We start from the raw sequence: 20304 nt of genomic DNA on the forward strand, positions 1-20304 counted from the left end.
CCAGAACAAGTACTCCAAATTCTAACGCCCCAGTAGCAGTCTTTGCTCAAGTGAATTAAGCCCCTAATCCTCCCAGTGACTGCAAGGGACTATCCACACAGGGATGGGCGTTTTCAGCACTGACTTGCCTTTCTTTCCACTCAAAAATCCCACACAGAGTTCATCATCGACCCGATGGTCCCTAGTAAAATCAATGTAGAAACTAAGGGCTCTCTTGGGATCCGAACTATATGAGTCTCTCCTCTGTCAAGGAGTGAGGTAGGGCAAAGAAAGTTTGAAGGGTGATAGCCTGCCAGACACTGAAAGGTGTTCTCACTTTTGGTAGAAATTCAGCACGAGTTTTCAACACCAGTTTGTCTGAAAATAATGTTCTGTAAGGTAGCTGGGCTGACTATGCCTGCAGCTCACTCAGGTGATAAGCCGACGCTATCAAGACCAAAAAGATCACTTTCAGTATCAAGAAACATGGTGGAAGTCTCACTGTGGTATCACAAAGGGCTTTGACAGAAACATATGTTGTAAACCTTTAGGAACTCATCACAACAGGCAATTTAAATAAAGGCTGATAAGGCAAACTCAAAAAAGCTGAAAGACCAGAGAAATAGCATTTGAAAGGGTCCTACCTAGTCCTTGCTAGGCAAATGCCAAAGCAAACAAACAGACATCATGTACTGGGTCAATCTTACGGATGCTGCTCCAAGCCTCAAACTGGTCCCAGCAGCGCCTGGTGTACACCAAATCCATAGATGGCATCTGGCTGTCAGAATACTATCAACAACCTTGGGAGGAAGATCAGAGGAGATGCGGAGGCCCGGGTGCAGGGCCCCTGCCCAGTTGATTTGACAGTAGATCCTCATGGTTGTAGATGCCATTCATGATTGCCTAGGAGTTAGCAATTGAGTTTGTCCGCTCTTGTATTTAGAGATCTCTCCAGGTAGTTCACGACCAGGGAAATGCCCTGGCGAGTCAGCCACTTCCAGAGATGCTGAGCCTCCTGGCACAAGATTCAAGCTCCCGCACTGCTTGTTGCAATACTATATTGTGGTAGTGTTATCTGTGAGTACTTGTACTATCTTCCCCTTGATGGATCGTCAGAAGCCCTTCAATGCTAAGACGGTCGCCCGCAACTTCAACAAATTGATGTGGAGGCAGATTTCCGCAGGAGACCGTAGTTCTCTGATCTCCATCTATTCCAGATGGCCTCCCCAGCCTAGAATGAAGCATCCATCACCACTGGATGGGTAAGGAGAGGAGTTTGCCACTGGTCCATCACGATACAGCAGCCGTAGTCACTGCTGATCTTGTGCAGTCTCTTCTGAAAACTGTATGGAACCCAAAAGGTTCCCCTGGTACTGTGCCCACTGGGACTTCACAGCCTGCATGTGACTTCTGGCATAGTTGACTAGCAAGATGGAGGAGGCCAATAGTTCTAGCAGCCTCAACACCACATTTGCAGAGATCCAGGAAAGTGGCTGAAAAATCTGGATCATAGCCTGCAAGTCCCATACTCTGCCCTCTGGAGGGAAGGAACAAAATTGCACCGTATTCAGAATGGCTCAGATGAACGGGAGCATATATGTAAAAGAGACTGATGTGACCGGTACCCTGATAGAGAAACCCTAACGATGTAAAGCAGTTTACCATCATCTGGTGTTGGTTTACGACTGCCTGGAGCTTGCCTTTAATAGACATTCGAGGTAGGGCACATTCAAACTCTGAAGTCCGCTGTCATCATCGCTGATGGGCCCTTTAGACAAGTTGGAGGGCCCATGGATCCAAACTGATGTCTTGACCACCTTGGAGAAAATGTCTAATCCTATCTTGTATGAGGTGGATGTGTTTAAAAAAGACACACTAATGTAGTTTTATGGTTGTCACCGCCAAAGGGGTGAGGGACTGAGCTGCACGTTTTCCCCGATACCTTAAAAGTTGCATCTGGAACCGTGGCCTCAGCCACGAAACAGCGGAGGAGAATTTGTGCTAGCAGTGAGGTCTGGTGCTAGCAATGTTGGAAATCCCTGGCATTACCACAAAAGTGGCAAAACTATTGAGGAAACTGTGTGCTAGGAGCATACAGCTATGGCACGACTTTCCTTAAAGCGCTCCAGGGCCAAGTCCAATTTCTCACCAAAGAGGCGATAGCCGTCAAATGGCACCTCCATTAATCCATTAATTATGCCAGGGCATTCCCGGAGGTACCCTTAGACCTCATCTAGGTGGGAACCAAAATACCACACCTGTGCCCATTGGCCAGTCCATGCAATCAGTTGTTTCCACACCAAACCGAATAATACATTTTACGACACTCCCACATTCCTGTACGGTTTAAGCTAAAGATGCCCATGGGTTCTCCAGCACTGCCTTCAGGATTTTCCAACTTCATCCCAGAAAGAACGTCTGCAGCTGCCCAAGAAGCAGATGGCACTGACTGAGAGTAAAGTAAAGCTAGCAAGAGAGAAGATGCGCTTGCCAATGGTCTCCAGCTATTTGGACTTGTGTGCGCTATGCTGGACACCTGAGCCACCACTCTGCGCCATCAGGTGTTGAGTGAAGAAGTCAGGATAACCCGGGGCTGGTCTGTGGTTGCAAGTTATCTACCGGTTGACTGGTGGCACAAAGCATGGTCTCCCCAAGTGGGTATCCATACGGAATTTGTTAAATGGCAGAAGAGGTTTAGTAGGCACTTGGCCCAGCTGAAGAAATACTTTCAGGACTTTAACCGGTCACATAACCATGGAAAAGAAGCACTCCTCTCGAGGAGAAAGAAGTGGGGAGCAGACAAGTCCAGTGTCTGTGGAGGTGTCAAGACCATCAGAATCCTGTAATTCTGCATATCAATTGTCCTCCTCAGATTGTGGGATGAATTTGTCTACCTCATCATAGACTTTATTGCCAGAATCTGAGTCAAAGAACTGACCAAAAGTATGAGCTCTGCCGTGTGGTAAAGGCAATGTATCAAAGACAGAAGGGTGGCAAACAGGCTGAGCTCCACTGAGACTGGAACGCAGCCTCAGTCGAGGTCTAGACTTGGCAGGGCCAGAGCTGGCAACCAATATAGGTAGAATCCGGCGCAGCATCAATGTGTAGGGGACTGGCGCAGGGATTGGCGCCAGCACCGAAGTTGGTGAGGAATCCGAAGCAGGTTTACGAAGCACAGATGTCTCAGAGGGTAAATCCAATGGCAAAACCCCAACTGAAAGCCTCTGCAGATTCCTAAAGGCGCACAAGAGGGAGCCGGAAAAGTGCCAAATACAGCCAGATGGTCTCCCTGGAGACTGCCATTTGCTGCGATGTGACCAAAGAACCTGGAAATTCGATGTGCATCAAACTCAGAATCTGCTCTACAGGAGTTCAGGAGGGAGACCAAAATGGATATTTACACCCTTGTACCCTCTCTGGAGTTTGAGAACATGAACTTTTTGTGCTTTTTCTTGACTTACCTGAAAACATTGCCCTCACCAAGGCTCTGTTGGGGAATGACTTCCGGGGCGGGACCTTCCTTTCGACTCGAACCAGTCACAGTGTACAGAGTGGCGATATTCTGCGACGTGGAGTTTTACTTGCAGTCCCATATGGCCTACAGGTTCTTCTAGGCGCAGTCGTCACAAGCCCTGGAATCATGCTCTGACCCCAGACACTACAGGTATGCCTAGCAGGAGTCTGTCACAGACATTTGTTTGCAACAGTCGCTACAAGGTTTAAACCCTGTCGTTTTGGGAGGTGACACAGCTCCCTTGCACACTGGTAAAAAAAAAGATGATTTTAAAGATTAGAGCTCTAGATCCACGTCTGCAGGCGTGGAAAGCAAGGGACTAAGGTCAGCACACCTCAGTGGCACTACATGGGGCACAGCAGTCACTTCTGAAGTGGAATGACATTAGTGCAGAGCCCCACGACAGTGTGCAGGAGTACTCCTTTTGAGTTTACAAACCCAGTCTAGGGGAATATTTACAAGATGAAGAATCTGCGGTTAGAAATAGTCATCAGAAAATTACCATTTATTGATAGAGTCTGTGGTGCTCTAATAACTATTTAGAAGGCAAAATACTGCAAGAAAGAGGGAAATGATGAGGTGCAACCTGAAGTCATTAATAAATAAGCTGAAAGACAAAGAAAGAGAAGCCCGACTGACTTAAATCAAGAAACTGTGATGCATTTAAGGCGGGGTCTATTTTCACCAATTTCGAAAAAAGCTGTAGGTAAAGGTTGAAAGCAAAACGATTTGTTGATAGAGATGGGTGGGACAGGACATTGTCAGATAGCTAAGGCTTTCAAAGAGGTACGATTGTCATTTAGGAGCCTGCAAACCTTTATGAATAAGAAAAGTCAGAAGCAGAATGCAGCTACATAAAACTAAAGGCAGTGATGGATGAAATTTTATTTAAAGGCAGTTCAAAACAAAGAAATACACTTCAATGATTGTTTCTGTAAAACTGAAAACAGCAAACTGTCAAGCAGGCAGTTCCAAGTGTACATCATATTTAATACTTTGCACAGTTATAGTTACAGTAAGATCAGTGCCAAGGTTTAATCCACAGTCACATTAGCAGTATATGAAAATGTAGAAGATGTATAAATGCATCAACTAGACTCGCTGGACCTTACTCAAACAGTCATTTTAGAGAACAAAAAGCAGTACTACAAAAAGCAATTCATAAACCTCGTTCCAGAGATATCTGCCTACACCTCCTACATCTTTACTGTACAGAGGTCTCCACCTCAGTGGCAGTGATCTGTGTGCATGAGTGTATAGGTTTCATTAGTAAATGTGGCCAGCACAAGGGGGTGTGGTGGGAACATTGGAAATAATTACTACAAAATACCTGGAGTCTAGGGAGATTATAAGAGTGGTTTAAAGAGGTCCAGGTCAAAACGAACACACACCCACAAACAAGTAAGACAATTACCATTCACAAAACAACCACCTACATTTACTTCTGTGATACTACTGACCAAGCAGACTTAGATGTGCTCAGGCCGAGCCCTGGAGTAAGCCCAGGAGTAAGCCGAGCACCACATATTGCCAATCACTGGGACTGCAACACGCCCACAGAGAAATCAATGGAGGGGGGAAATAACACTAATATACAGGGAAACATATAAAGAAATTCGATAAAATTACATTTTAAAATAAGCTTTATTTAAATTAATTTCAGTCTTGTTACATTTTTACAAATTTAACTTAAATAAAATAATCTGTAATTTAAAACTAAAATAATACACAATTTGCATTCAAAATTGTAACACATTCAACACCAATGATCATAAAAAAGTGAACATTTACATTTAAGATAATTTAATAAAATGACAAATAATTTTTTTTACATTAAATTAAAAGTTAATGGTATGTTACGTTTTAGAGCAGGTGTGCTGTCCCTTGTTACTGTGGAAATCCTAGGTGAATGCAATTTAGGGAAATGTGCTTTATGGTTTGTAATAAAAAATACTACATTTATTTAAGATTAATTTTCTTAAAATTCCCCATAACTTTCTACAGGGAGATCTACACCCCAGTGGCGGAGATCTCCACATACAGTCAAAAAGTTAGAAATAGCTAATTTTGTGGCCTAATTTCAGTTGTAAGAGTCTAAACTCCTCATTTAATTGGGTGGATACTTATAAGTCTACATCTAGGTAGATATCCCTGCATGGAAATGTTGACTCCACGAGATCTAAAACACCCAGGTATAGATCCTCGTGTAAGGAGTGCTACACATGTGAAATTACCAGTATGAATGAGCTCTGACAACATTCCCCATTTTATTGATCTTAGTGGAGTAGAGCAGACCTTTAAACTGTGGCTTCACAAAAAACGAATCACTGGTCATTTTTTAGGTCTCGGCTAGCGAAGGCTGCGCTTGCGCAGTTTCGCTCGTGAGATTTAATGCCTTGGAGAGAGGGGCTTTAACCCGCCCCTCTTCTCCATTGGCTGGCCTCTTAAATGCTGGTCAGCCATTGGAGAAGAGGTTTGTCTCTCCAAACAAGCCCCGTCCTTTTCGGATTCGGGGGCGTGTTTTTTCGATTCTTTCTCTCCTCTGGAATGTAAACATTCCAGCCAATGGCAAGAGGAGAGAAAGGAAAACACGCCCCCGAATCCGAAAACGCCGCTGCGTTTCTCCGAGGCATTTCTGCTTGACCTCGGAGAAAGGCGGTGGTGTCCAGGGTGATTCCTGCCTGAATCGGGAGGGTTGGCATGTCTGCTGTAAGAACCGAACCCTCCAAGTTTTTCTCTCTGCTCAGCGTATTCCCGCCCCCATCTCCGAGTAGGGACCTTCCTCTCTGTCTCTCCTCCTCCCCGCCGCAGCCTCGTTCTCTTGCCCAGCGTGGACTCGCTTGTTTGCAAGTTTTCCTCTCTGCTCAGCGTATTCCCGGCCCCATCTCCGAGTAGGGACCTTCCTCTCCGGCTCTCCTCCTCCCCGCCGCAGCCTCGTTCTCTTGCCCAGCGTGGACACGCTTGTTTGCTAACCTTGTCCCTCACACGCCCCCGTACTACCCGTGTCTTCCCTCTGCCTCTCGCCACGTTCGGCCATCCCCCGCCGGCTTCCCCCTGCCTCTCCGCCTCCCAGTAGGAACCTTCCTGTGCGGCTTCTGTTTCCCCCGGAAGTTGTCGAGGTGGCACAAGAGCGGCGAGCACAGACTCTGAGGGGCCGAGATGCTACAAACTAGCGGAGACACGAGTGGAGCAGCGAGAGGGGCGGCCAGGAGGGGTTCAGGGATCCGGCGGTACTCTAGGAGAAAGGCTGCTCTGCATTACCAGGAGCCCGCAAGGTGAGTGGTTTCAGACATAGCGAAGGGTAGAAGGTGTGGACAGACACCGGGCGTTGGGGCAGTAAGGCGGGAACCGAAGGGAGTGGAAGAATACCGTGGTCGGGAGACATTCAGAGGTGGCGGGAGAGAGGCTTGTAAATTGTAATCCATTTGCTATGTTGCGCTCACTGCATAACGGAGCGGGAGCAGTGGGCCAAGATAACGTGTCTCTGCGCGTGGGTGAGTGTGTGGGGGGGGGGGTATTTTGTGCTAGTGCAGACTAAAAGGACCTCCTAGCTCGTCAAGTGTCACGTGTGATGTGTAACCCCCATCACGGACCACTACGATTATTGCGTATTCAGTATTCTTGCAGCAAAAGGTTTCATTGGAAAGAGGCAATATTCACGAGTTGGTGGTTGTGGCCTCGATCGTACATCAGCCGGCGCCTGACATTGCGACAGATCCCGCCCCAGCCCATCGGGCCTTTAAGAGGCACCAGCCTGGTCCCAGGTGACTGAGTCCATTCACCAGGGGTCTTGCTCGTACACTTGCAGAGTCTGAGGCGAGTTATCCCACAGTGACTTCAGCCCTGGGCTTTCATTTCTCAAATCACTCCGTTCCGGGGATGGTAGCTCTTGTTTGCTTCAGTTGAAACAATTGCTCCACCACCCCTAATCGGGCGACTTTCAGAAGGAAATCCCACACCCAAAAAAACAGTAGCCTGCCGAAGTGGCGTAGAACTTCCTGCCAACCTTGTCTTTGCTGCAAAATGTTTACCCTGCAAATTGCTAAAAAAATCTTTGAGCATATTGAATTCCATTCTTACAACTCTGAAGTGGCGCCATTGCAACTGTGGGCACCGAATCCTAACTTGTAAAGTGCTGCGCGTTAAAAATAAATAAACAAGAAGCAGGGCTGTCTGAATGTCTCGGAAATAACACAAAGCCACTTGACAGCTTTGTATCTTACAAAGGCAGGGAGGGATTACATTCTTAAACTTGTGAAATGCAGGCTTTACTATGGAAACGTGTTTTTATAGTAATTTGCCACTGGTAATGAACTGTTCGCAATGACACATAAACCACTATACAGATCTTTCTGTGACATGCAAACAATTGTGAATCCCGTGTGAGCCATCTCAGCATTTCATCCTTACTCGGTGGTGGCTTTTTTGACCGAATATTTTGCACGGCATGCAGAATTATCCTACATAGCCGGAGCCTGTCTTAAATAATCGGTCCGTGTGCTGGTGAGACACACGTCTGTCTTGACATAACCTCTCCTGAAAAGTTGAACTTCTTCCTAAACCTGTGCAAAAATTACAAGACTGTCCAACCTGCCACCACTTGAAACACGATCCTTTAAAATGAGTTTCTCCTCATCGAGCCCTCCGCTCAACCTCGCCTGTACAATATTGGCTTGGATCCATTGGCGAACTGGATTAGAAACAGGCAGACATTGGCAGGGTTTCATCCCGGACAAAAGACCCCATGTGCAGTTTCAAGGGAATGATTTCTAAAAATCTGCACTTTTATCTAAGATTTCTTTGGAAGCTTTGTTGATATGTTCCTTAACAGACCCTCCAAATCCTCGTCCAATCTCTTGGGTTACAAGATGCTTACTATGGGAAATCTCCTCTGACTGGTCTTCTGCAAAAAGACCAAACAAATGTGCATTAATTGCAAGGCCATGATTACCCCCCACACTCCCCCTCCATCTTCTTTCCCCAAACAATGCCCATACTCTTAACTAAATGTACCTTATGAGCTCAGATCGGTTCGCAGTACGGGGACTGTGGCACAGTCCTTTTCAGGAGTGCAGACAGAATTTGGAAATCTCTCTCCCTCCTAGCATTTGCACCTGTGCGCCGATATGCACCTCTGAGAAGGAGCTGAAACTACCCTTTGAAAGAGACCCCCGATCTAGTCCTGATATCTTTCTCTCTGACTTCACCTCCACCTCCACATCCCTTCCATTCTTTTCCTCCCCCATTCCTTCCTCAGTCCCTTCAGCCATCAGCTACCTTCTTGTGACATCTATGGAAATATCTTCTCCCCTTGATTTTACACTCTCTGAGCCCCTCCAAACTCGTGATGAATGTACTCAGTTTAATATTAAGCAGTTTGATGCACAAGCGATATTTTTCGTTGTAATTTTATATAACTAAATGCCTGTCATTTTGTAACTTTTGTATTCGTCCTAGTACAGCACTCTAATTCCTACCTACCATGTTTGTAGGTGGCTCTATGCGTGGGTGGCTCTGTCTGTGTGTGGGTAACTGTATGTGTGTGTAGGTGGCTCTGTGTGGGTGGCTCAATTTGTGTGTGGGTTGCTCTATGTGAATAGCTCTGTGTAGGTGGCTCTGTGTGTGTGGCTCTGTGTGTGTGGGTGGCTTTGTGTGTGTGGCTCTGTGTGTGGGTGCAAATGCAATAGGTCTCGCATTTGAGAGAGATTAAGCTATTGACATTGTAAATAAAAATGCCGTTTCTTTAAATGTTTTAAAAACAAAAACATTAACAAAAATAATGTCATGAGCAATGCCAATAGCTCTAACTTTAACAATGCCGAGACCATTGCATTGTAAATGCTCGTCATTCCTAGCCTTTGGTGTTGTACTTTCCAACATTTCCTGCTGACCTAGTGGGCATACTGCGGGGCAATTTGTTGATGCAATAGCTACAAACATAATACTGCTAGTCTGTGATTGAAGTAATCTACTTAGTGATCTTTTTTAAAATTAAAAATATTTTTTCTAGCCTTAGTGGCAAAATTATTTTCTCTTACGAATCACTGTCTATTGGCATCTTAGATATTCATAATAAAGAATGTAGAAAAAGAAATACAATGGTACACAATTGTGCCAAAGGTTTATGTGCTCTTCCTTTTTAGGTCTCGCCTAGCGAACGCAGCACATGCGCTGCGTCACCTTGGCGAGACTATTGTTGTTGGTTTGGTGCGCGAAGGGAGACAGACCATGTGCGCGCACGGACAGGCGATGTGCGCGCTCATGGTGCCTCCTCTCTGCCTCACACGCTCCCACCACACGCTCACTTGCTCCCACCGCGCGCTTGATTCAGCTTTTAGTTTCACTGCGCGCTGCAACTATACAAGGCAGACACGCGTTTGTTCTTTATTTTTTTGTTTTTCTGTGTTCAGTGCAAGCCAAACGGATTGCACTTTTACTTTCACATTCTCTTCTGAAAGGGTGAGTGTTTCCTGCAATTGAAGGCTGCAATGCAGTTCTATGAGGATAATCTGGAGAGTTATTTAAAACATTTAGGAAACAATGGAGATCTATTAGGCTTTCCTCATACACAGATCTGTGTATGTACTCGTAGATAAAGATATTCTGTTTCTATGTCAGAAAACTATACAAAGTGTTCCAGGGTCTGCAGGCGCAGCGGGGAATTTTTCAAGCGTTCATTATGTCACTGAAAATTCTTACAATGCAGAACCAGGACAAGAGGTATGAGATTTTGTCTTCTTCAGCAACAGACCCCATGCAGATGAGATGAAGAGGGTGAAGGGGAGGCAGTCTGACCGCAAAAAATAATTTCACAAGTATCACTAACGTTTCAGTGGCTACAGTAGTAGTTGCAGCAGAAGAAACAACCACCCCACCATAGGCTGCTGATTGACACTGCTTCTGCCATCTGCAGCAGAAGCGTCCTGACCACAAAGAGCAGCTACTCGCTCCTTTTCCCTATACGGACATCCTTTTTTGGAGTGAAGTGGAAGTATCTCATATCTAGTATAGTGACAAAAAACTGCCAAAAATATAGGTTCACAATATTGAGCAAAACGATTATTTATTCCATTCAAGTGTAAGACTGATTATCCTGTTATTTATTAGAGACTGGTAATGTTGCCCTATTTTTATTCATCTAAAAGATGGAACGAAATGCATTCTGTATATTAACTTTGACAAAAAAAACTGGTCTAAGGCAGACTTTCACTCATTCATGACCTACCAACAGCACATAAAGGATAGAAAGTGGTCTATTCCAGACATAACTTCAGCATCAGTAATGGTTATATAGATTTGATCTCCATGATGCATGTTTTCATATCCTTAGTTAAAACAAATAGCAAGCTTCTTTGTTTTAGAGTGGGGAATGCTCTACCACTTAAAGAGTTTCGCTGTTTAAACTGAAATCTGCTCCATATTATTTTTCAAAATGTGGGGCAAAAGTGGAAACCCATCTCAGGAAATTAATTATCTTTATCCATAATGGGACAGTTGGCTCAACAAAGCATCAACCTCTGTGAAACCACACCGGAATTTTCAAATCATGCCTCTAAAGCCATTAGCTTTGCTAATGGTATTGTAAAGCAAAGCAAATGGCTTTAACTTAATGAAAGGTGAGACCTATTGAATTTTTAATGCTTGTTAATATTTTCAAGGGTGGGGAAGTTCAAAGGATATCTGATGTCACTTTCCTAAAACTACCAGCTTGATGTAATTAATTGCTTTCTGATGTGGAAACTAGACTTAGAACTTAAAAAGATCCAAACCTTAAACAGATGCCAGTTCAAATGGATTTCTTATTCACTGTGATATCACAGTGCCCTAGGAAACAGTATTCCGAAGTTAGGTCATAATAATTTACTGTAGGATGGATACTTCACATTACAACAGCAGAGACACTAATCCCTCAACAGTGGACTATGTGCTGGGGTATGGAAGGACCAAGCAGCAATGAGAACCTTAGTATAAAGCATTTTATGACGCTCCACATATAGAAGTAATTTCCCTGCAGAAAAATGGGGGCAAAAATGACAGACGCTTAGAACATGCAGAATGTCGTTCAAACACAGAAACCAGACCATTGAAAGTTAACAAGGGAAGTAAATATTTTGAAAATCTCAGCATCAAAATACAGACAACGGACTCAATGGTCTACTCACAGCAAACAATGCAGCCATATATAAAATCTGAGTGAAAAAACAGATTTGATTGACATGCATTAGGTATGAAATGGATTTATTTACTGTCGGAAAACAGTAGGGCAAAGTACTTCCTGTAATGTTTATTTGATTTCTAGCTAACGGACACCATTACTGTGGAGTCCTGGGATGTTTGGCACAATCCAGCTCAAGGACCAAAGGTATTTTTCCCAAGCATTAAAGTGGTTAAAATTGGAAGTTTGTAGCAAGGTCCCAGCTCTTAACATGTCCACTGGCTTCAATACCTCAGCCTCCATACTCTCTGTTAATATAGATTTTAAATGGAAGAAGCACTGTTATGTGGGTTGTCAGGAGAAAGCAATACCAAGTACTCAAAGAAAAATGTGACCAACCTCAACTCTTTGCACTTATTCCAACATCCATGCCTCTGCTTTCAGACTCATGGAATGTTGGAAAATTGTACAACTACTAAACATCTAATGGGAGGAGGGAGTCAAATGATAGCTCAAAGGACTAGGACATTGTAGTGTGAGCCAACAACAACACTGAAGTTCAGGTCAGAAACCAAACATTTGAAAGGGTAAGCCAGAATTCTCATTATCAGAATTAGCAAAGGCAGATGTTTACCTTAGTAAATGAAAACTGTTCACAAGGACATCTACCAATATAATGCAAAAGTCATATTCACAATTTGAGAGTTACTGTAGGGTTTGTGGGTTTTCAGGGGTGTCCACCTCCAAACGTTGGTGAACATACGCACATTCATTAATATGTGGCCACTTAATGATTTGAAGGCAGTTTGGGATATTGTATAATCATGTAAATGTACTTATATTGTGGATAAGAGTAAGTGCATTTCCAGAGCTGGAAGGTAGCCACCACAGAATTGCTAGGAATATGGTAACGGAGTTTCTCAATGCACTAAAATATTTTTCACCCAGATGGTGAGGCCAGGAGGCAACGTAGAAATCACAGATGTCCCCACCTCAGATGTGTAATATACCATATCAGTTCAGGGGGGCAACTACTCTCGGTAAATGAAGAGATATATGTCATTCATCCCCAGAGGGAGACCCTAGCATATCAGTATTCATAAAACGACCATGTAATAAAGGAAGGCCCAACACACTGTCGGTCATCTAGAAAGGTATATACTTGATATACAGATGACACATTGTTCTTGGACAAACTGCTACACCGCAACTCCATACGACACCAAGTGATGTACTAAAATCCTCTAAATTAATTGCTGCCTAATCTGGTCTGCCTTGATGTTATGTTCCGTAGTAGTTGTTTTTGTTCATGCTTAAGAGCAAATTGTAAACACAGTTTGTTGTAAACAAGAAAATAGGTATGTGTAAACTTTATCACATATGCCTTGTTACATGCTTCTGAATGTAAATTTAGAAATTACATTGTTGTAACACGATGACTGCAAATATATATTGTAAATATACAAAGGAAAAAAGTTGCGTAAACTCAAGCTTTAACATAATTTCACGGTAATCCCGCAAAAAAAGTATTTTAAAAGTGTGTGTGTGTGTGTGTGTGTGTGTGTGTGTGTGTGTGTGTGTGTGTGTGTGTGTGTGTGTGTGTGTGTGTGTGTGTGTGTGTGTGTGTGTGTGTGTGTGTGTGTGTGTGTGTGTGTGTGTGTGTGTGTGTGTGTGTGTGTGTGTGTGTGTGTGTGTGTGTGTGTGTGTGTGTGTGTGTGTGTGTGTGTGTGTGTGTGTGTGTGTGTGTGTGTGTGTGTGTGTGTGTGTGTGTGTGTGTGTGTGTGTGTGTGTGTGTGTGTGTGTGTGTGTGTGTGTGTGTGTGTGTGTGTGTGTGTGTGTGTGTGTGTGTGTGTGTGTATGTGTGTGTGTGTGTGTGTGTGTGTGTGTGTGTGTGTGCCCAAAAGCTTGAGGCCGCACACCAGCTGCAGGTAAAAGAGCATCTTTTATTAATTTGAAACAGGCAGCTTCCGATCTCGTTTTTTAATTGTTTTCAATTGGCCTCCGGTGTGACTTTCGATCCTATACATTCTCAATGCACGCTGGTCTTTGTGGTTTTTTTCAAAGCTTAATTTCACCCTCCAGTGGGCCCGTTTGTGTCGATTTTCTTCAGGGTGCTATTTATAGCCCTCCATTGGGCCCCCGAATCAAACTCTGCCTGCTTGAATTGTATTTCCTGCAGCGCCACTCGCAAAGGGAGGTTTCCCCTGCATGGTTCCCTTCCACTTCCCAGGATAGTGCGTTCTCTCTGTGGCTGGAGCTGCCACAATAAATGTACCCAAAATTTCCCAAAAGCTTGAGGCCGCACACCAGCTGCAGGTAAAAGAGCATCTTTTATTAATTTGAAACGGGCAGCTTCCGATCCCGTTTTTTTCACCCCTGGCCTGACACGTTTCAGAATCTCAGTCTCTTTCTTCAGAGGCCCTTGTTACGCATTCGGTAAGTTTTCTTGCATTCAACAAAGGCCTCTGCGTGCTCTTAATTGTTTTCAATTGGCCTCTGGTGTGCCTTTCGATCCTATACATTCTCAATGCACGCTGGTCTGTGTGGTTTTTTCAAAGCTTAATTTCACCCTCCAGTGGGCCCGTTTGTGTCGATTTTCTTCAGGGTGCTATTTATCGCCCTCCATTGGGCCCCCGAATCAAACTCTGCCTGCTTGAATTGTATTTCCTGCAGCGCCACTCGCAAAGGGAGGTTTCCCCTGCGTGGTTCCCTTCCGCTTCCCAGGATAGTGCGTTCTCTCTGTGGCTGGAGCTGCCACAATAAATGTACCCAAAATTGCCCAAAAGCTTGAGGCCGCACACCAGCTGCAGGTATAAGAGCATCTTTTATTAATTTGAAACAGGAAGCTTCCGATCCCGTTTTTTTCACCCATGGCCTGACTCCAGGCCGATTGAAAACAATTAAAAGCACGCAGAGGCCTTTGTTGAATGCAAGAAAACTTACCGAATGCGTTACGAAGGCCTCTGAAGAAAGAGACTGAGACTCTGAAGCACGTCAGGCCAGGGGTGAAAAAAACGGGATCGGAAGCTGCCTGTTTCAAATTAATAAAATATGCTCTTTTACCTGCAGCTGGTGTGGGGCCTCAAGCTTTTGGGCAATTTTGGGTACATATATGGAATATGCTACTTACCAGTATGCATCTGTTGTTGGCATGTAGAGCTGCAGATCTACACACTTCTGCATAGATCGCCATCTGGTGTTGGGCCCGGATGTTTGCAGTTTGTTTTTCCTCTTGGAAAGTCTTTGGAAGTCACGAGGTCGGTGACTCCTCCTTTGGATCGTATTGCGCATGGGCTTCGGCATCATCCTCAGATTGTTTTTCGCCAGCAGGGAAAGATGGAGCGTAGTAACCACAGTGAAGAAACCCATGTGTGTTGTATCTAAATAAGATAGACTGGAACAGATACAGGTAGCCGGGGAGGCGGGTGGGCGTGTGTAGATCTGCAGCTCTACATGCCAAGAACAGATGCATACTGGTAAGTAGCATATTCCGTTCGAGGCATATGAGCTGCAGATTACACACTTTTGCATAGACTATATAGCAGTTCCCAACCCTAACGGCGACCACCGGTATCTGTTGCAGTGGTTTGAAATAGTGTTTTCAGTACAGCCTGGCCCACACTAGCTTGTTGCTTGGTTTGCACATCTACACAATAGTGTTTAGTGAAAGTGTGCAGTGTTGACCATGTAGCTGCTTTGCAGATATCATCTAGTGGGATGTTCCCTAGAAATGCCATGGAAGCCCCTATCTTCCGTGTAGAATGGGCTTTAGGGGGAACGGAAAGCGTTCGTTTTGCTTTGTGGTAGCAAATCTGGATGCATTTTACAATCCACCTAGCTATCCCCCATTTTGAAATGGGGTTGCCCTTGTGTGGTGGAGAGAAAGAGACAAACAGTTGTTTGGTCTTTCGGAAAGGTTGTGTTCTCTGGATATAGTAAAGTAAGGCTCGTTTGACATCTAGCGTGTGCAGAGCCCTTTCTGCAACGGTCTGAGGTTGCGAGAAAACTACTGGTAATTCTACAGATTGGTTTAGGTGAAAAGGGGAAATGCCTTTAGGTAGGAATTTTGGGTTGGTACGGAGAACAACCTTGTTCTGGCGCATGTGAAGAAAAGGTTCTTGTATGGTAAGTCCTTGTATCTCACTGACCCTTCTAAGGGAAGTGATGGCTACAAGGAAAGCGGTTTTCCATGTGAGGAATTGCAGTTCGCATTTATGCAAAGGTTCGAAGGGAGGCCCCATCAACCTTGTGAGAACGATATTTAAGTTCCACACAGGTGAGGGGTACTCTAGGGGGAATTATTCTTTTGAGGCCTTCCATGAAGGATTTATTGGCAGGTACTCTGAAAAGTGATAGGTGCTGCCTGTTTTGTAAGTAAGCTGCAATTGCTGCGAGGTGTAGCCGAATGGATGTATAGGCTAGATTACACCTTTGTAGGTGGAGTAAGTAGCATATGATGTGTTGTATAGACACGTCTAGAGGATTGATTGTGTTGTTATGGCAATAAACAACAAATCTTTACCACTTGGCAGCGTAGCAGGCTCTAGTGGTAGGGCGCCTAGCTTCTCTGATGACGTCCATACAGTCAGGGGGAAGGTTTAGGTACCCGAATTCTATGATTTCAGGAGCCAGATCGCAAGGTTGAGCTGAGCTGGGTCCGGGTGCCGGATCTCTCCATTGTTCTGGATTAGGAGTCATGGTGAGAGGTGTAGCTTTTGGTGTGGTACTACCGAGAGTTCCAGCAGCGTGGTGTACCACGGTTGTCTGGCCCACGTTGGAGCTACTAGGATCAGTGTGAGGGAGTGCTGTTGTAGCTTTCGCACCACTAATGGAATGAGTGGGAGAGGTGGAAAAGCGTAAGCAAATTTGCCTGACCAGTTCATCCATATCGCATTTCCTTTGGACAATGGGTGTGGGTATCTGGCGGCGGGGTTTGGGCATTTTGTGTTTTCGTGGGTGGCGAAGAGGTCTATCTGTGGATGCCCCCACATTTGAAAGAACGGATGAAGAACCTGTGGGTGAAGTTCCCACTCGTGGATTTGTTGTGTCTGTCTGCTGAGCAGATCTGCCACGGTGTTTTGAACTCCTGGGACATGTTGAGCTAGGAGAAAGATTTTGTGGGGAATTTCCCATCTCCATATGCTCTGTGCTAATTGAGAGAGCTGTGGAGAGTGTGTGCCGCCTTGTTTTTGAATATAATACATGGCCGTCATGTTGTCTGTGCGAATGAGGACTGCCTTGCCTGAAATCTGTGTTTGAAAAGATTTCAGTGCTAGAAAGATTGCTAGTAACTCCAGATGGTTGATATGGAGTAACTTGTATTGCGGCGTCCACGTGCCCTGCGCTGTGAGGTGTAATAGATGAGCTCCCCAGCCGGAGAGCGATGCATCCGTTGTTAGTATTATTTGGTGAACCGGGTCCAGGAACGGTCGACCTTTGGAAAGGTTTGTGGTGTTCCACCACTGCAGAGAGCGATGGGTGCGACCGTCTACCAACACCAGATCTGTCAGTTGCCCCTGGGCCTGGTTCCATTGGAGTGGACGCATCTGGAGTCTTGCGTGGGGCACTATAAAACTGCAAGAGGCCATCATCCCTCTGAGTTGCATAAACACTCGTGCTGGAAGGGAGTGTGGAGGTATGAATTTGTGTCGCAAAGCCTGAATGCTTGCAATTCCGGCCGGATTGGGGTAGGCTATTGCTTTTGAGGTGTCTATGGTGGCACCGATGTATTGTTTTATGTGGGATGGTGTTAGCTGGGACTTTTGGTAGTTCACCGTAAAGCCTAGTTGGTGAAGTAGTTGGATTGTGGTGGCGGTATGGTGTACACATTGGTTGTATGAAGTGGCTTTTATCAGCCAATCGTCCAAGTATGGAAAGACGTGAATGTGCAGTCTTCTGAGGTGTGCCGCCACCACCGCTAGGCACTTGGTGAATACCCATGGTGCTGTTGTGACTCCGAATGGGAGCACTTTGAATTGGTAGTGTTGTCCGTGCACTACAAATCTGAGGTACTTTCTGTGAGCATGGTGTACTGGAATGTGGAAGTATGCGTCCTTTAAGTCCAGTGTGGTTAGAAAGTCGTTCTGGGAGAGGAGCGGAAGTACCTGCTGAAGCGTTACCATGTGAAAATGGTCTGAGTGTATGTATGTGTTTAGGGGCCGGAGATCTAGAATAGGTCGTAGAGTCTCGTCCCTTTTTGGTATTAGAAAATATAGGGAGTAGACCCCCAAATTTTGTTGATTGACAGGAACGTGTTCTATTGCCTGTTTTTGTAGGAGGGAGATTACCTCCTGCATTAGCAATGTCGAATGTTCTTGTGACATTGGGCGTTGCCTGGGTGGAATGTTTGGGGGGGGTAGATGTTAATTCCAGGCAGTATCCTGACCGAATTATTTGGGTCACCCATTTGTCTGAGGTGATGGTCTCCCAGAGATGAAGGAAATTTGTGAGTCTGCCCCCGACTGGAGTGGGATGGTCTGGGGGGAGCGGGGGGAAGTCATTGGGTAGTAGGTGAGGCAGAAAGGGCGTTGTTTGTCTTGCCTCTGCCCTTGTTGTTGTTACCCCTGTAGCCGCCTCTTTGGTAACGTTTTGTAAAGGTGGTGTGAGTAGGGGACTTGTAGGATGTGGACGCTGTGTCTGAGGAGTAGCCTCTGGATGCACTCCGAAAGGATGAGCGGCGAAAGGAGCGTCTGGGGGGTGAGACTATAAGGCCCCCATGGATTTTGCGGTATCCGTGTCCTTTTTCATCTTTTCTAAGGCCTCATCCACCTTTGGCCCGAATAGATGTTCCTGGTCAAAGGGATGGTTAAGGATGGAGGCTTGCACTTCTGGTTTAAAACCCGATACCCTTAGCCAAGCATGGCGACGGAGAAGGACGCTGGTGTTGATGGCCCTGGAGGCTGTGTCTGCTGCATCTAGTGCACAACGTAGGGAGATGTTGCATTATGCTTTGTAATTCGTCATAATGAGCCCTGTTATATCTGGCCAGCAGTGCCTGAGTGTTTGCTAGACGCCATATGTTGGGGTCCTGGGATGCTGTGCGTTTGCCTGAAGCATCTAGCAGTTTTGACTCCTTGTCAGGTGGTGGTGCATCACCTGACGCTTGTGAGTTTGCCCTTTTACGTGCCGTAGAGACCACTAAGGAATCTAGTGGTGTTGGTCCTCTGATGTTAGAGGGATCTGAGGGAGCAGGTTTGTACTTCTTTTCGATACGTGGGTTAAGGACCCTGGCTCTAACTGAGTCTTTAAAAACTTCTGCCGCATGTTTTACCACCCCTTTGAGCATGGGCAGTATGGAGGTGGACTTTTGTGTAGTATCGAATGTGTCTAGGAGGAAATCTTCCTCCACAGGGTCATTATGCATGTCCACCCCATGATAATGTGCTGCTCTTTGCAGAAGATGGTTAAACCCTAATGAATCTTCTGGTGGAGATGGTCTAGAAGGGTAAATATCGTCTTGTGGGACGTTGGGGATATCTGGTATATGGTAATCGTCCCATGGATCTGGAGATCCTGTAGGGGTGGGGTCTTGTGGCACATCCCCTGTATCATAATATGGGTCTCCGTGATCATCATCGTCTGGAGACGGAGTAGGAGAGCGATGAGGTGGGGGTGGAGGGGGTGGAGGTGGGGAAGGAGGAGGCGGTGGAGGTGGAGGGGAAGGTATTCTGAACGGAGACGTAGCAGAGTCCTTCCTCTTTGGAGGTGGAGGCGGAGCAGGCTTCTCCAAATGTCTCTTTTTAGTAGAGTGTCAAATATCCAGTTTTAGGATCCTTGGTGAGAGTTTTTTGCAAGGGATCCGGTGTAAATAGCTCTGGTGAGGTAATTTGGTCCGTAGGCGCCGAAGACGTCGGGGCCGATGGTTTTTTCGGGTTTTCCGTGCCGGTTTGATGTTTAGAACCGGGCTTGGAACCCTCCGGTCTCTTGATCGGCGCCGAGATGGGCTTCGGCTTGGAAGTGTCGGTGCCGGTGGCCTTGTGTGGTTTGGTCGGCACCGAAGATGGCGTCGGTGCCGCAGGGTTGGGTTTCGACCCCGAGGGCTTCGGTGCGGAGCTTGGTGTCGAGGTGGAGGCCGTCTTCTTTTTTGGTGCCGAAGTGTGTTTCTCGGCACCGCTGGCAGGCTGGCTCGAGCCCGAGCCGCCGGAAGGCTTACTTGGCTTCTTCACCGGGCCCGAAGGTGGGGAGTGTGAAGCAATGTCTCTGGTCTTGCCTAGGCCCGGAGGCGAAGGTGTGACCGAAGCCTTTTTGGGTGTCGGCGCGGGTGTGGGAGGGGGGTAGATTGGTACTCACGACCCTCTGCGCCGGGGTTATGTCCTCCACATCTGACTTGTCGGCCTCGGAAGCACTGACGAGGTCCTCTTCGGTACGATGATGTTCCGGATCGTCGATGTCGTCTCCGAAGATGTCGACTGGAATGGACGTCGAGGAGTGTGCCATGTTCCTTCTGGCCCTTCGGTCCCGAATAGTCTTTTTGGATCGGGAAGACTTACAGGCCGGACAGTCTCGAGCCTCGTGTTCTGGGGAGAGGCAAAGGTTGCATACCTCATGAAGATCAGTGTGGGGAAATTTGGACCCACATCGAGGGCACTTTTTAAATGGAATTCTTTCCATGAGCCGGGACCGGAGCCTGTGTATGCCCGAAGGCCGCCGTCGACGA

General features: G+C 46.0%; 1 protein-coding gene across 2 annotated transcripts in view; it reads right to left on the reverse strand.

Moving 5' to 3' along the window:
- The window catches only part of PSME4 (proteasome activator subunit 4), a 1714764-nt gene that overhangs the window by 1331559 nt on the left and 362901 nt on the right, over positions 1-20304 (reverse strand). The window lies entirely within an intron of this gene.

This window comes from Triturus cristatus, chromosome 6 (genome assembly GCF_964204655.1).
Source record: "Triturus cristatus chromosome 6, aTriCri1.1, whole genome shotgun sequence".
Lineage (NCBI taxonomy): Eukaryota > Metazoa > Chordata > Amphibia > Caudata > Salamandridae > Triturus > Triturus cristatus.